Genomic DNA, 15,027 nt, shown 5'->3' with positions numbered 1-15,027 from the left:
GACCAGATTCTACGACTGTGTGTACCGAATACTGCTCAACAATTATATTATTGCAATGTCATGATTCATCACCATCTGGCGGGCACTTTGGAGGCCAGCGCACCGCAGCTAAAGTATTACAAAGTGGATACTATGGGCCAACATTATTTAAGGATGTAAACCGACTATGCAAACGACAAACAAATATGCGGCAAGAACCTCCAAGTCGGGCAAAAGGTCTTTCTATTTAATTCGCGACTACGGCTCTTCCCTAGAAAATTAAAATCATGTTGGTCCGGACCCTTCAGAGTCAGAGAGGTATTCCCGCATGGCGCGATCGAGTTATCTAACGATGACGGAACCAACATATTCAAAGTTAATGGGCAACGAGTGAAGGTGTATCGCAGAGAAGACTGGCATCGCAAAGTCGACTCCATGGACCTAAGAAACTTTGAATTAGAAAGAAGTGAGTAGTCCTTGCACTATCAGGCGATTTAAATTCATCAGGGATGCAAGTTTTGTGAAGTATCCGCTGAAATCCTGAAATCTTAAACTTATCTCTACTCCTTAGTATTATCATTTCACTATCTTTTTGCTTAAAGAGAGAGAGAGAGAGAGAGAGAGAGAGAGAGAGAGAATGCGATCATGTTGAACGATTGCGGTAAACGATTTTGTTAACTTTTTTTTTTTTTTTTTTATATTATTTGACCCTCTTAATTTTTTTTTGCAAACGATTGAGGAAATGATTGCGAAGGCATTACATGAATACACAACTACTTTATTCTGTCACCGCAATTCAAAGAAAGTAGATTTCCGTAAAGCAGAATGCGTCAACAAATAATGCGGGCGACACTGCAAATTTGGGGGTTGTATCTTTCCTTGACTTTATTCCAAATTTCGCACTATCACATCGCATTTTAATTTTGAAAATTTTATCACCGCATCCTCTTTGGTTACCACAATCATTTAACATTGATCAATTTAGTAAGTCACCGCGTGCTTTCTCTTTGCCAATTATGATTTCAATGATGAAACGCATGCTCCTATTTTTTTCGTATATACTAGAGTCAACTTAATTTTAGGACAATCCCCTCATGAAATATTTCTAGAAGTTAGTGGTTTGCTAGCTTTCTTTCAAACTGACCCTTTACGAAACTTCCTAAGAATATCGAATGACTTCTTTCAATCTATTGGCAACGAGGACATTGCCGCATTTTAAATTTGGGGGTGCGGTATTCATTTTTTGACCTTGTTATTTTTAGCCTTATAAAAAAATTAAAAAAAATCATAATGTTGCGATCGGATCCTACTCAAAGTTGGATGTTCGCATGAAACACGTGGAGGCAAGCCAAAACGAAGGTAGGAATCGTGATCAACACATAAAAAATGACCGCAACTCCGCTGCCAAATAGGGTATGAGTTTATCTTGAGAAGTGTTGCCTTGCTCGATTTAGTTAGATGTCTCGCATGGGACCAACGTGGGGGCAAGCTAAAACAAAGTGAAGCACTTGAATCAACGCAAAGTCAAAAGAGAAAAAAATGTCTAAAATAAGCAAGGATAAATCATTTGACCACCTAGTGAAAAGGTTTTTTTTTCTAAAAATCATGCGATGTCCTGAATTTTAGTAAAGTTTTTTTGAAGGTTTAAACTTCGGTCTATAAATTTTAGAAATATTTTAAGAAGAGGGACCTGAATAAGATTAAGGGAAATTTGGGTTGTATAGGATTTGAATGAGGGGCATCCTTGAGAAAATCTAAGAAAGATTCGGTCGACTTTCTAAAGGAATCTTAGAGTATGCTTGGCATAAACATTGTTTAATTTGGGGGTGTGAGTTACATGGGCAGAAAATGCACGTTTATACAGTGCTAAGTTATTAAACAATTGAGGTTTGCGAAGATTAAATTATGTAAGATGGTCCAAAAAGCATCCAGTTCATAATTATTGCAGGTCGTATGCGTGTATCGCATGAAAATAGTTTAACTTATGTATTTTGTGTTAGAGAATGCATTGACCTAAGGTGAAAATACAGATGCACAAAAAAATCAACGGATCGAGCGTAGCGTTACCACAGGCTTTGCCTAGTGATTTTCATCTCAGAATATCTATCAAACAGAGGTTGCCGCATAGAGCAATGCAACTGGTGGGCACATTTGGTTGAAAGGTGTAATAAATCAAGGATGGGACAGAAGCTGATGACGGTCGATTTCGATTAAGTTGACAGCTGTTAACGAACTAACTGTAGCCTAGTACACTCAACTTTTCCTGGATGACAAATTTTGGCGATTCAGACAGAGAATATAATGCCATCCCATCAGTGCAATCATAAGAGAGTAAGAGCCTTACTTCCGACAGCTTATAATACTCGAAGGCAACCATCAAGTGAAGGAGGTTCGATACAGTTAGATAATTTTCTTAGATAAAGTAGCCTTATTCATAGTTTTCTTTACTTCAAGCGGAGCAAAAGAAGGGAAGAGATGCGAAAATCTCTTGGTCAGTCGATGGAGAAACCCCAGAGGCAATGATAGCCAAGCAAGGGGCCGACTCGTGAAGCGAGACTATCTTATTAGCAGAAGATAGTGCAAGAGTAGTGTAAAAAGCCTTAGAAAGCAAAGATTTGCTACCCAAGCTCTTATATTCTCATTTCACAATTGTTATTCTTGTATTCAATTCTATCATCTAGTAAAATTGGGAACTTTTTATCTACATCTAATTTACTTTCTTAAAAGCACGCTGTATAGATAGCTAAATCCATCGAATTGGGTTTGAAAGAGAATAACTAACATGACCTAGGATCGTCTTTCATGATACATATCTTCGTCTATATGTGCGCCTAACAACCATTTAAGCTGATCGAGAGAGGTCTAAAGAAAGAACCTAAGATTGAGAGAGCATAAGGTTAGAACTAGATCGAAAGAGTAAATAGATCTCATAAGCAAGAGTAGGTACTTGAGAGATAAGCTTGTTTGCTAACATGCATCGCAAGCACCCTAGAATGGGTTATGATTATTATGTGGTCACCTTCGTTTTGTGTTGTGTGTCATTTGTCTCCACATAAATAAGATAGAGGGCTTATTTATAGGTCCTATAGACTTCTATCGCATTATATTCATGCGTTCTAAGAACTAGAAGCCATAAGCAGTTGGCGTGTGAGAGATGATTGTATTGATTATGTGTGTTTGCATGATCGCAAACATGGAACACATGCCTAGAAGTGTTAGCTGAACCCCTTCTAACCCGTTCCCCGCATATTCATCGCATCTTCCATATTATCAATCCTTGTCTTAATTCCGCTACATATTTTTTATACTGCAAAAAAAAAAAAAAAAAAACTCTTGATTTATTGGTTACCGCAAAGTCTTCTTAAAAATTATTATTGCATACTGTTTTCCTTAGTCCCTGTGTTCGACCCTGGACTTACTAGGAAACTCAATAGGATTTATACTTCGATTCTGCTGAGAAAACTTGTTGCACAACGCATTTCCCATCACCACAATTCCTTTCATAAAATCATCAAATAAAATAACGCATCAATTGATAATTATGATAACTGAGGATTATTAGTTGGCATGGTGTTTATGTATGCCTTCATTGATTGAGGTTTGAAAGGATTAAATGTGCATGGAGATATATGAATGCCAACATGATTTGAGTATATTAGATTCTTGGAGATTTTGTTGAATCTGAGGATGATGAGATGTATATGTTGTTATGGGACGAGAACGATGAGTTATATATGTATGTTATAGAACCATGATGATGAGATGTATATGTATGTTATGAGGCTAGGATGATGAGAGGTATATGTATGTTGTAGAGCCATGATATTGAGGTGTATATATATGTTATAGAACCATGTTGTGATACTTGTGATGTTGAGATTGTGATAGTGTCCTCACTGATTAGTTAGATGCCCACTAGATGTCGTGTTTCCTTCGGGATCCACCAGAGGTTGTTGTTTCCTTTGGGATCCACTAGAGATTGTGTTTCTTTCGAGATTCACTAGAGGTGGTGTTATCCTTCGGGATTCACCAGAATTTGTGTTTCCTTCGGGATTCACTAAAGATTGTGTTTCCTTCAGGATTCACCAGAGGTTGTGTTTTCTTTGGGATTCACCAGAGATTGTGTTTCCTTCGGGATTCACCAGAGATTGTGGGTCCTATGCGACTTACTAGAGATAATGGCCATACTTAACTACAGTAGGATAAAAATTAGTTTTTCATGTATGTACGTGTCCCATGGAGACTAGAGAAGTTTATATGTTTTCACTAGAGGTAGGCATCTAGAGGATATAGACGCCTAGCCTGACCTAACTAGTGGGGTTAATTATTGAGTATTTTATACTCATCCTTTCTCATGTTGTTGTTTCAGCTAAAGGTAGAGATGTACGGGCGATTGACAAGCGAAATCCGTGATTGAGCCACGGGACCAGTTTTATACTTCCGCTCATGATATTTAGATTTCTTTTCATGCTTTTCAACTTTTAGTTTTGATGTTTGAAACTTACTATTAAGATTTGTTTTCAGACCTACTTATTATCATTTATGATTTATGGGTACTCTATCGTCTGTTTTTAATATCTAAATTTAATGAAGGTCTTTTGAGTTTAACTTATTTATTTAGCATTTATTTCACTAGAAAAGGGTGTCGTTTTAAGTTTCATGCATCCATGTGTTTAGTAACAGCCCAACTTGAGTCTTAGGGGGGTCGGGTCGTTATAGTACGTGATAAAAGTAGAGAGTTGAGTTGAGTTGGTAATTATTATATGGAGAGTTAAATTATCTCGAGAGTTAAATTGTCTGTGTTTGTTTGCAGAGTTGAGTTGAGTTGGTAATTATTGTTTGTGTTTGTTATGCAAGATTGAGTTGGGTTGAGTTTGGAAGTCTGTGTTTGAGTGCAGAGTTGAGTTGACTTAAGTTGGGGGATTTGATGTAGTTTTTTGTGAATTAGATTAGTTCTATTTTTTTTCCATTTGTTTTTTATTTCATTCTTTTATTTTTTATAGTTTTATGCTTTGCTATTGTTGATTGATTTTCAAATATACATGTATTTTCTCAAATCATTTATAACATAAACAAGACAATCTCAAATTTTTTTTCTCAATTTATAGAATTTAATAGATTAATTTTCATATATTATTTTCAAAAACTGTAATAATTCTAATTTTCTTCAATCTGCCAACAAAATACATTTCATATTGCTGCTCAATTAATTGATATATTGTATATTGTATGTATATATTTTGAATGTATTTATATAGATCGAAGTTAATTATCCCAATTACTAATGAATTGGTATATTGTATGTATATATATTGAATCTTGCTAACTTAACATGATTATTTCACATATCATACAATTTATTTTTATATAATATTGATAGTATATCTGGAATTGAAATTATATATAGGACAATTACCTTTCATTTGATTATGATGGTGAGAATGTGATGTAATACATTAATATTTTTCAGAAGATTACAAAATAATATGAACCGACCCAACATGTAGCCGTTTCCAAAAAAAATTCACAAATAATTCACAAAAGATATGTTTTTTGGAGTTGAAATATTAGGTGGTCAATCTAGTGGTTCCCAGCAAGTAGGTGTGTACAGTACCGTAGTCGTTTGTCTTCTAGTATAACTAGGAAGAGGCCTGTTTTTTATATGTCTGTGCCAATGATATCAATCAGGTCACATCTTTCATCCTTATTGAGCCCTTCAATACCAAATATGGCCTGAACTACCTCCTTCTGATGCCCAAATTCCATCTCATATTTCTCGGCTTGCCATGCAATGAGTCTGCCCATGTGCGCTGACTGCATATCAGCGGTTGATCGCATGATCTCGATCATTTCATTCTGAAAGGTGAGTCGTTTCCTTTTACTCCATCTAGATGTCTCCACTGATATGCTTGCTCTACCGATGGAAATATCTGGTACACTTGCTCTCCTCGTGGACATGTCTCCTTAGTCTTCTTCCATTGCATCTTCAGGCAGTTGGGTTTGTTCATTATCAGGGGTAGGGTATTCTTGTGACCCTAGCCGAATCTCGTCCTCCATTTTCTGGAATAAATTTAACACCATCACCATTGGTGGCTCGCAATAGTGTTCGATTGCCCTATCCTTCCCAAACACACTTGATAGTTCATCATAATGGGGGAATGGCTTGATCCACAAACCCTCCGCATTAGGATGACTCTACATTCGTATATGGTAGTGAATTAGAAATTATACAAAAACAGGTTCGTTGTACATTGTTTAAAATTGATGATCTAAGGTAACTCGATCTTAATCTTGAGCTAAATATGAACTCCTGGTTATTCAAGATTATCCTTTAATCTGTATAGGTGAGAGTGGTTCAATGTCATTGCTCAATAAGCCTTTCATACTGATCAGATAAATAACTGGGGATATAGTCCTGCAAACTCCTACCCATTTTAGGGTTAGTAGATAAGTTGTTCCTTTAAGTACTTACTCCTGATCTTGAACATAGAGGCCTCATCCTCTCATGATAGAGAGGGATTTGGTTTATTGGTTAGACCATAAACCAATTGTTCAATAGAGGATCAGTGGAGACTTAAGGAGCAAGATGTATTACAGGGGTAAAACGGTAATTTTGACCCAGCTGTAAATATGAATGACCTGTGAATGATCAACTTACTGATTATGGTTAAATCAAGTGGACAGAAATATATCTACGGTGAGGAGAGTGAAACTACTAAGCTATAGTAGTATGTCTCGATAGTTAACGAATATTGAATAAATTGGTTTAAAAAGTTTAGCCAATTAATATCAAATCGTTGGAGCTCATGATCTGTAGGTCCATTAGGTCCCTCTACTAGCTTGTAAAAGGATTAAACCTTAGATTAGAATATTGAGTAAATTTGAAATGTTCAAATTCAAAATAGGGTTTGGATAATTATATTTGATATAATTAACGTTTAAATTTATTGAAATTAAACAGATTTGGAGAGTTCAAGATATTTAAATATTGATTTAAATATTGTTTACATGAATAAGGATTCATGTTTGAATTATGTGTTTTATTAATTTAATATTTGATAATAAATTATTATTTATTAATTTAATTAATTATTTAAAAATAAATCATTTTCAATTTATAATTCAATTTCAAAACTGAATTTTATTTTATTTAGAAAATTAAAATTAAATAAATTGAAATTAAAAAATCATTTTAAATTATAAAGTGGGATTATCCAACTTTTTCCCCTAAATTAACACCTAATTAGTGGGCTTTGAAGTGTCAAGATGTCAATTAGTTATTTTGCATGTTTAATTTGATTAAATATTGCAAAATCAATTGAATTGAGAGGCATGCAAAATCAATTTCGAAGAGAAAAATTGTTGGAACCATTTTCTCTCAACACTCCAAAATTCCATCCCAAATTCCCTCTCAACTGGAGTTCCAACACTTAATCTAAGGCCTGATATTAGTAGAGAAGACTCTTTTGGAGGTCTATTACGAAGATTGAAGAAGGATTTCGTGGGGATCGTAAGGAATTTGTGGAAATCCAAATAAACAAATGTGAGCAATTAATTTAAAGGATAAATTATAACAATTAATTTCACGCAAATAAAAATGATAATAAATTAACTGCAAAATTAAATAGGAGAGGGAAAAAGAAATTGACACCGTGCTTTTACAGTGGTTTAACACAACCGTTCTACATCCACTTCCCAAGCTCCTCTTGGGTATGTCACTATGAACTTGACTCTTTCCACGACTTAGAGTCGAACCATACAATATTCTTGTTCCAGGCGCAAGAATAAACTCGATCCTTTCCATGGTTGAGGATCAAATCGTTACAACAACTCTTTTTCGGGGTCAAGATAAACCCTTACAAAAGTTTGAAAATGTTAAAGAACACGCGTACAACTCTCTTAATAGCGTGGATTTACAATTGTTAAGTTCACACAAATAAATCCCCACAGTACATAAATCTCTCTCGAGAATTAGATGAAAAGAAGAAATAATGAAGCTTGGAGAGAGCAACAATGGTGACTTTTAGGATTGTAAAAATTTGTAATTGTTGTTAAAAAATTGGAGAAGATGAAGTGTTTAAAAAGAGAGGAAGATGGTGAAAACCACATTAAATTTAGACCATTGATCTTTTTAAAATTCAAATCAAAGATGGAGATTTAAAAGATTTAATAATAATAATAATAATAATTCCCCCAACGATCAACTGCTACAACAAAGAGAAAATCTTATTTTTAATTTTTAATTTGAGGATTTTACCGTTAGTCTCCCACACACACATATGTAATATATTCAACATTAGGCAAAAATGTTGGACTTAATGTCCTAAATCTCATGGATCTTGTAGTTTGTTATTTGTAAATATAGATTATTTATTTAATAAAATAAGAAGTATTTTATGAATCGAAATTACAAGAGAATAGCAAGTCGAAATTGGCAAGTTTACAAAAGAAGATAGCTTGAAGAATTTCGAGTGATGCCTTTGAATTACAATTTGGAAGTCTTTTATAGATCCCATAACTCAAAACATAATTAAATGCAAAAAATTAGAAGATAAGATCGAATCTACAGGACAAGACCGTTGATAGATTCGTCTTTTGGAAAGCAAAATTAAAAGATAAGGTAACACTATTGGGATAGGACCTCAATAATTTAAAATACTACAAAAGTTGGCTAAAGGATAAATATGAAAAAATAAAAAGAGAAAAAGAGAAAAGTACAAAGTGAAAGAATACCAAAGTAAAAGTGAAAAGTACCAATGAAAAATAATTAAAAAAGTGAAAAGAGAAGGTGAAAAATGAAAATTGTGAAGGATGAGAAAGTTGCCGGCAAAATGTTTGAAGGAATATGTTGATGCCATTTTTTTCATCTTCTTTAATAAAGTGGCTTTGTTAAATATGTTTTAAATTGCTTCCTTGTTGACAGAATTATTGGTTCTTCCAAGTATTCATTTACGCTACACTGATTATAGGCCAAAACTCCAACTTACACCACTTTGCGAATGGGCCAAACTAGGCGTTGTCGAATGAGCGAACGCAGGGATTAATCAAAATCTTCGTCTTCAAGTCTTCAAATTTCTTCGTTGGTCGTGCTTCTGCTTCAAAATATTTTCTCCAAATTTTTACAGTGTAAACTAGAATATTTACAGAGTTTGTACATGACATAGAGGTGCAAATTTATATTACACTTTTTTTAATATATACAATTATAATGAAATTACATCTTTATAAAGTGTCCCGTATGAACGCCATTTGTTTCTGTGTGAAACATGTATTTTTATTGGATTCGGAGCTACCATGGGTTGTGAGTTGAGATAAGGATAATCCAGATTGTAATCCGGTTCATTGTCTTCTTTTTGGATGGAAGCTGTTGGAGAGGCAGATGATGTAGAAGCTGCTACTGCTAATATTTTTTGAAAATCTGTCTCAGATGTAGTCTGAGTCGAGCTGCAAGAAATTTTGATTTTTCATTTAATAACTCAACATTCTTTTTAAAATCTAAGTCTTGAAGATATCCGTTCTCTATGAACCATTCTTTTACCTTTTTTTACGGTGGCATGTTAGAAATTATATTTGTTCCATCATTTAATCTTGAGGATTTTTGTAATCATTTTGTATTGAGGATATGAGTTTGTCGAGAAATTCCAACAAAATATCCCTGGGATTTGAAAATAGTGACAAAATCTCATTGAATTATGAAAGGAGGTTTTTTTAATTGTTCTTGCAAAATAGAAATATGATTCTTGTAGAGGTATTGGTAAAATAGTCCGTCATATCAAACGTATTTCACCATTGAAATATCTAGAAATTAAAAAATTGATTCTTGATGATTCTTCTACTCCTAAAAAATAAAAGGATGTTTCTCACATAATCAAATATCTTTAATGGAAAAGTAGAAATAATATTTGAGGAAGAACCCCCCAAATTTTCAATCCTTGAAGAAAACATAAGCTCTAAAGAGTTTATGAGTTCAAGACCGAGTACGTCCAGTATTCGGACCGAACCCCATCCTAATCTTTCCAAAAATAATTCTCTTAAATTTAAGTCTGTAAGATGATCATCATGTTCCAAATATTCAATATGAGGAAGAAAGACATAATTCTCCAACCTAAATATATATGGAGGCAAGATCTTTCAAAAGTCAATTAAATATTATTATATCCAAATTCAAATGAATTAAATAAGCTATTCAAAAAGAATTTATGGCAAAAGAAAATAAAAAAGAAAGAAACTCAATCGAATAGTGTCTTTTATAAAATAGAAGACATAATAAAACCTCAAAATTTTCAAAATGTGAAAATTTTATTTCACCCTCTTGAAAAGTTGAAATTAAATACAAAGAAATATGAGATTTAAAAAGTGGTTGAAAAAAGGTTAAAAATTCTAAATCTCAAAGAAAACAGTTCTAAACAAGATCTAACCATTAATGTCTTAAATGAAAGTGATACCGACTCACTCATAGAAGAATTTGAGAAACTTCAAATTGACGAATGGAATTCAAATAATCAAATAAATAGAATAAAATATAAAGATAAAAAAATAAAAATGAAAATTTTGATTGGTATCATAGGTCATCAATTTCGAAACAAATATATTAGAAATATCGAGTTTGATGGTGATTCTTTATACTTTTGGAACATAAATGGAATGCCAGACTTTTTAATTCTTGAAGTCTTAAATGAAATGCTAATGGAAACAACTGCTTATGAATCAAATGAGCTTTCCGACCATGAAATAGTTAAATTATTCATCAACGGTATTCAGGAAGTTTAAAATTATGGTGGGAGAACTGCCTAAATGACAAAAATAGAGAAAATATCAAAACCCATAAATCAAAGGTAAAAAAGAAGAGAGTTATTAAAGTAGAAAATACTATAACAATAAAAGAACATGGCAAACTTATAGATGGAGCCTTACTTCCAAAGAAGTAGAAGAAGAAGTAGAAATACAAGATGCTATGACCACATTGATTTATACCATATCCAACTACTTCACATCATCCAATGAAGTAGGAAATAAAATCAAAGAAGAATTAAAAAAAATCTAAGATGCTCAACAATGAGTAAGTTTAAATAGTACAAAGATATATTTATGGGAAGAATTTACTTTCTCAAAGACGGTAATGAAAGACATTGGAAGAAGCAACAACTATGCAACTCAGATCGAAATTGATAAACCCTCACTATCAGATAGGGAATATGAGGCTTAAAGGACATAGTATTTTGGGGACCATAACCTTATATTTATGAGTTTATCTTAGGATTCTCATAATTCCATAGAACCAATTCGTTGGTTTTTACTCAACAAGTCACACTATTATACGAAAAATTATGGACCCATAATTAAGATCACATAATATGTCCATTAATTAAATAGCCCTAATTTAATTGCTATTCAATTTGTTACCCATATATGAATTAATTACTAAATTAATTCCAACAATTTACCATTTGGGTAATAATTTCTTCAATAGCAATTATATCAATTTATTTTTTTAGTGCACATCTCATTGTTATTTTAAAAGAAAAATTGTCCTTTAATCATAAGTCAGATCGTCCATTTCTTTAGTGTCACATGCATAATCATGACTCAGTCTTCAATGGTAACAACACCAAACATATGCAATGATATGAATCAAGTGTGGAAGAGTAGCATAAAAATTGAGAACCTTTAGAGATAGAGAGAGAAATCAAGATAATGAGATCTTCATATTAGGGTTTTCCAACCTAACAACAATGTTATCCAAGTAAAGAGAAATTGTGCAGGATTGTCAAAACAATATACCCAATTGAAAAAAAATGCCCATTTGTTGAATTGTTTGATTTATGGCTAAAAACATGATATTGAGGCCCCATCTCCCTACCCACTTTTCCAATTTTGCCCTCCCAAATCCAAGGCTTCAATTGAATGGGTAAAATCTCCCACAATTTAAGCAAAATCTAGTTTTTTTTTTTTTTTTTTTTTTTTTTTTTTTTTAAATATTGTCTCTTATATATATTTATTAGTTTAGATAAAAAAAAAAAACCTCAAATTTCTTCATCTTTGCATTTTTCATTGTAGCAACACCTATCCTTCAACTTTTTTCTCTATCTACTCCAAACCCACGAAAGAAGAGAAGCTATGTGTGAAACCCGAATTTTCATTTTCCTTACTTAAGCAGGTGGTTAAGGGAATTAACTAAGTGAAAGTTAAATCCTATGTTGAAAGAAGGAAATTTCTAAGTGTTTAAATAAAGATTGTTTAGTAGCTTTGAGATAAGCCTTAACTAGTAAAAATTTGACTAAGTATAACCCATGCGTTGGCCTTGCTTATTTAGAGGTTATTTGGGCATTGAAGGAAGCCAAAGTGTGGCCAGGAGAAACACATGCGCAGCCAATGTCTTGAGAAGTTAGAAAAACGCATGTGGCAGCCTCAAGTTGTGCATCCAAGGGCGTTGGACATGGACACGCACGCATTGATCGTGTATGTGGCCGAAGGAATGCGTTGTAGTATGCGGTGCGAGGGCATGCAGTGATACTATGCGAGAGCATGCGGTGATTGTTACATGAGGGCATGCGGTGATGCTACATGATGGATATGCGGCAACACTATGCAATAGAGGCATGCAGCGATGCTATGCGACAACGCTATGCGTCGATGCTATGCAACAACGCTATGCGTCGATGTCATGCGACGATAGTATGCAATGGTGTCATGCGGCGATGCTATGCATTGGCGGTATGCGGCGGTGCTACATGATGGGTGCGGCAGCACTATGCGATGGTGAGCTATGCCATGAGGTGTTGAGTTGAGAACCAAGTCGACCCAAAGGTTGTTATGCATTGGTGATGTGCTATGTGCCAAGGACATCCAAGGCATGTGGACGCATAGGACAAAGCTTGAGAAAATAGTTTGCAGTGGAAGAGGATCGGTCATAATCCTAGTTGAACGCATATGAAGTTGGATGGACGCACATGAAGAATGAACGCATATGAAGGATGAACACATTCAAGGACGTCATCCAGACATGTGGCTTGTTAGGAAGAAGTCTTAGGCCTTAAGTAAATGAGGTGGATACACAAGAAGACATGCAAAATTGAGGGCTATGCATTGGTAAAAGAGGAGCAAGACACCTTGGATTGCGATGACGCAAGATTGCATTAATAGTGTAAGGAAAGGACACTTGGACAAGCGGCCAAGTAAGAGGTGCCGACCTTAGAGAGTTCTTGGATGCCTATAAATAGGGCCAAGGACTTCAGACCATAACTAAAATTCTCCTCAAAGGAAATTCAGAAGAGTGTATGAAGGCTGAATGGGAGGAGACTATGCGTTGATGAACGCATGCGTTGGTAGCAAGACCATGCGTCGATCATGAAGTTCCAAGAGAAGGAGATGCTGTCGGACAGGAAGGTCTGGAAGTAGCATCAACTTGAGAAGAGGAGTTCTCTCAGAATACTCGTGCGTTTGATGTGATTTCAAAGCCATCTGAAAGCTAAAAGAGTCTAGTTTTCAGGGTAGGGCTACCGGAGAAGAAGCTCCAAGGAATCGGGCTGGAGAATGAGGAAAATATAGAGGGGTCGAGCTGTTGAGTAAGCTGGGCCAGTCTTGATGTTTTGATGTTTCCAGCCAAACCACGAGGAGTTATGAGCTAAGATTTAAGTTGAATATGGATCTTAGGGTTCAAAAGGGAGCCCAAGGTGATCAAGGAACTTCTTGAGAGAAAGGTTCCTATTCTTACCAAAGTGAGTCGTACTTTCCTTTAGGTCTTAAAGCATATCTTTTAGAATAAATTGTATATGCTTATGTTATGAATGAGTACCTAGCATGAGAATGAGATTATGTGACCGGGATGGTCAGGGGGTTAATAGACCTAGTTCTTGAGCCTGTAAGTAAAACCTCATAGGATGGTCAAGGGACCGAGAGGTCTAGTTCCTAAGCCTGTGGGAGGAACCTCGTATGGGATGGTCAGAAGGCCTACGGGCCTAGCTTCTGAGCCCATGCGCAGGGAGCTATGTGCACATAAGAGACATTGGGAACAAAAGGGAACTCAGCAGAGTAAACGTTCATGATTAGTATTACTTAACTATCTATCGTGTGTGTAGGTAGAGAATAGACTCATTTTAAGTAGTTATCAGTTTAGCTATCTATCGTGCGTGTAGATAGAGTTGAGAACAGACTCATTCAAGGCTGAGGTTTGAATGTAATCCTCGTATTTATGATATGCTTGTTATTGATGAGTTGAAATAGACTCTAGAAGTTGCTTACTACTCACTGAGCTTTGTGAAGCTCATTCTGTTATTTCATGTTTTTCTTCCCAGGTAGCGAAAGGTGAGGAGTTTTAGGCTACTGCTAAGGTCAAGGTCTGCCACAAGCCATAGTTACACTTCCCGAGGGTTTTAAGAGTGGTTGTTGTAAACTTTGTAGTTAAGTCTTGGAGTTGTATGAACATTAAATGGTTGTAATAAAATGGGCCTGCTTAATTAGTTGCTATTATCTCCTTGACTTAAAGTTTACTGAGTGTGGTAAAGAGGTTTAGTTGGACAGTAGGTATCACAAAAGGGTGGTATCTGCGGTCCCTCATGCCTCTCCTTAGGCTCAGGACTGCGGGCTCGGGGCAGGGTGTGACAACTTGGTATCAGAGCATAAGTTTCTGGGAAAGTTGAAGGGTTGGTTGATACTAGTTTGGTATCAAAGTATATGTTCTTGGAAAACTGAGGGTTGAGTTTAAGTAAAACCAGAGGGAAGTATGGTAGAGTAAAGGTTTAAAGAGAAACCTAAGAAATTAGTCAAAGTGAGACTAAGAAGAATAGTGAAAATAGCATGACCTAGCAGGCAACCGGAGCTGGAACTCACAACAGTACCTGAAGATCTACCGAGAAAGGTAAGTATGAATTTAAGTTATTCTCATGTAGTATTTGAGATAAAAAAGTTATGTTGTAGATAGTTTGGTTCAACATCTAGCTTAGAGATGGCTAGGTGAGGTATCGTTGGACAAACTAAGGAGTTAGTATCAGAGTAGCGCAGTGGAAGCATGGTAATAGACAAGGTTATAAGAGGTTACAACAGTGGTTG

This window comes from Benincasa hispida, chromosome 5 (assembly GCF_009727055.1).
Source record: "Benincasa hispida cultivar B227 chromosome 5, ASM972705v1, whole genome shotgun sequence".
Classification (NCBI taxonomy): Eukaryota; Viridiplantae; Streptophyta; class Magnoliopsida; order Cucurbitales; family Cucurbitaceae; genus Benincasa; species Benincasa hispida.
The sequence above is the reverse complement of the archived record's forward strand: the minus strand, read 5'-3'. Positions refer to the sequence as shown.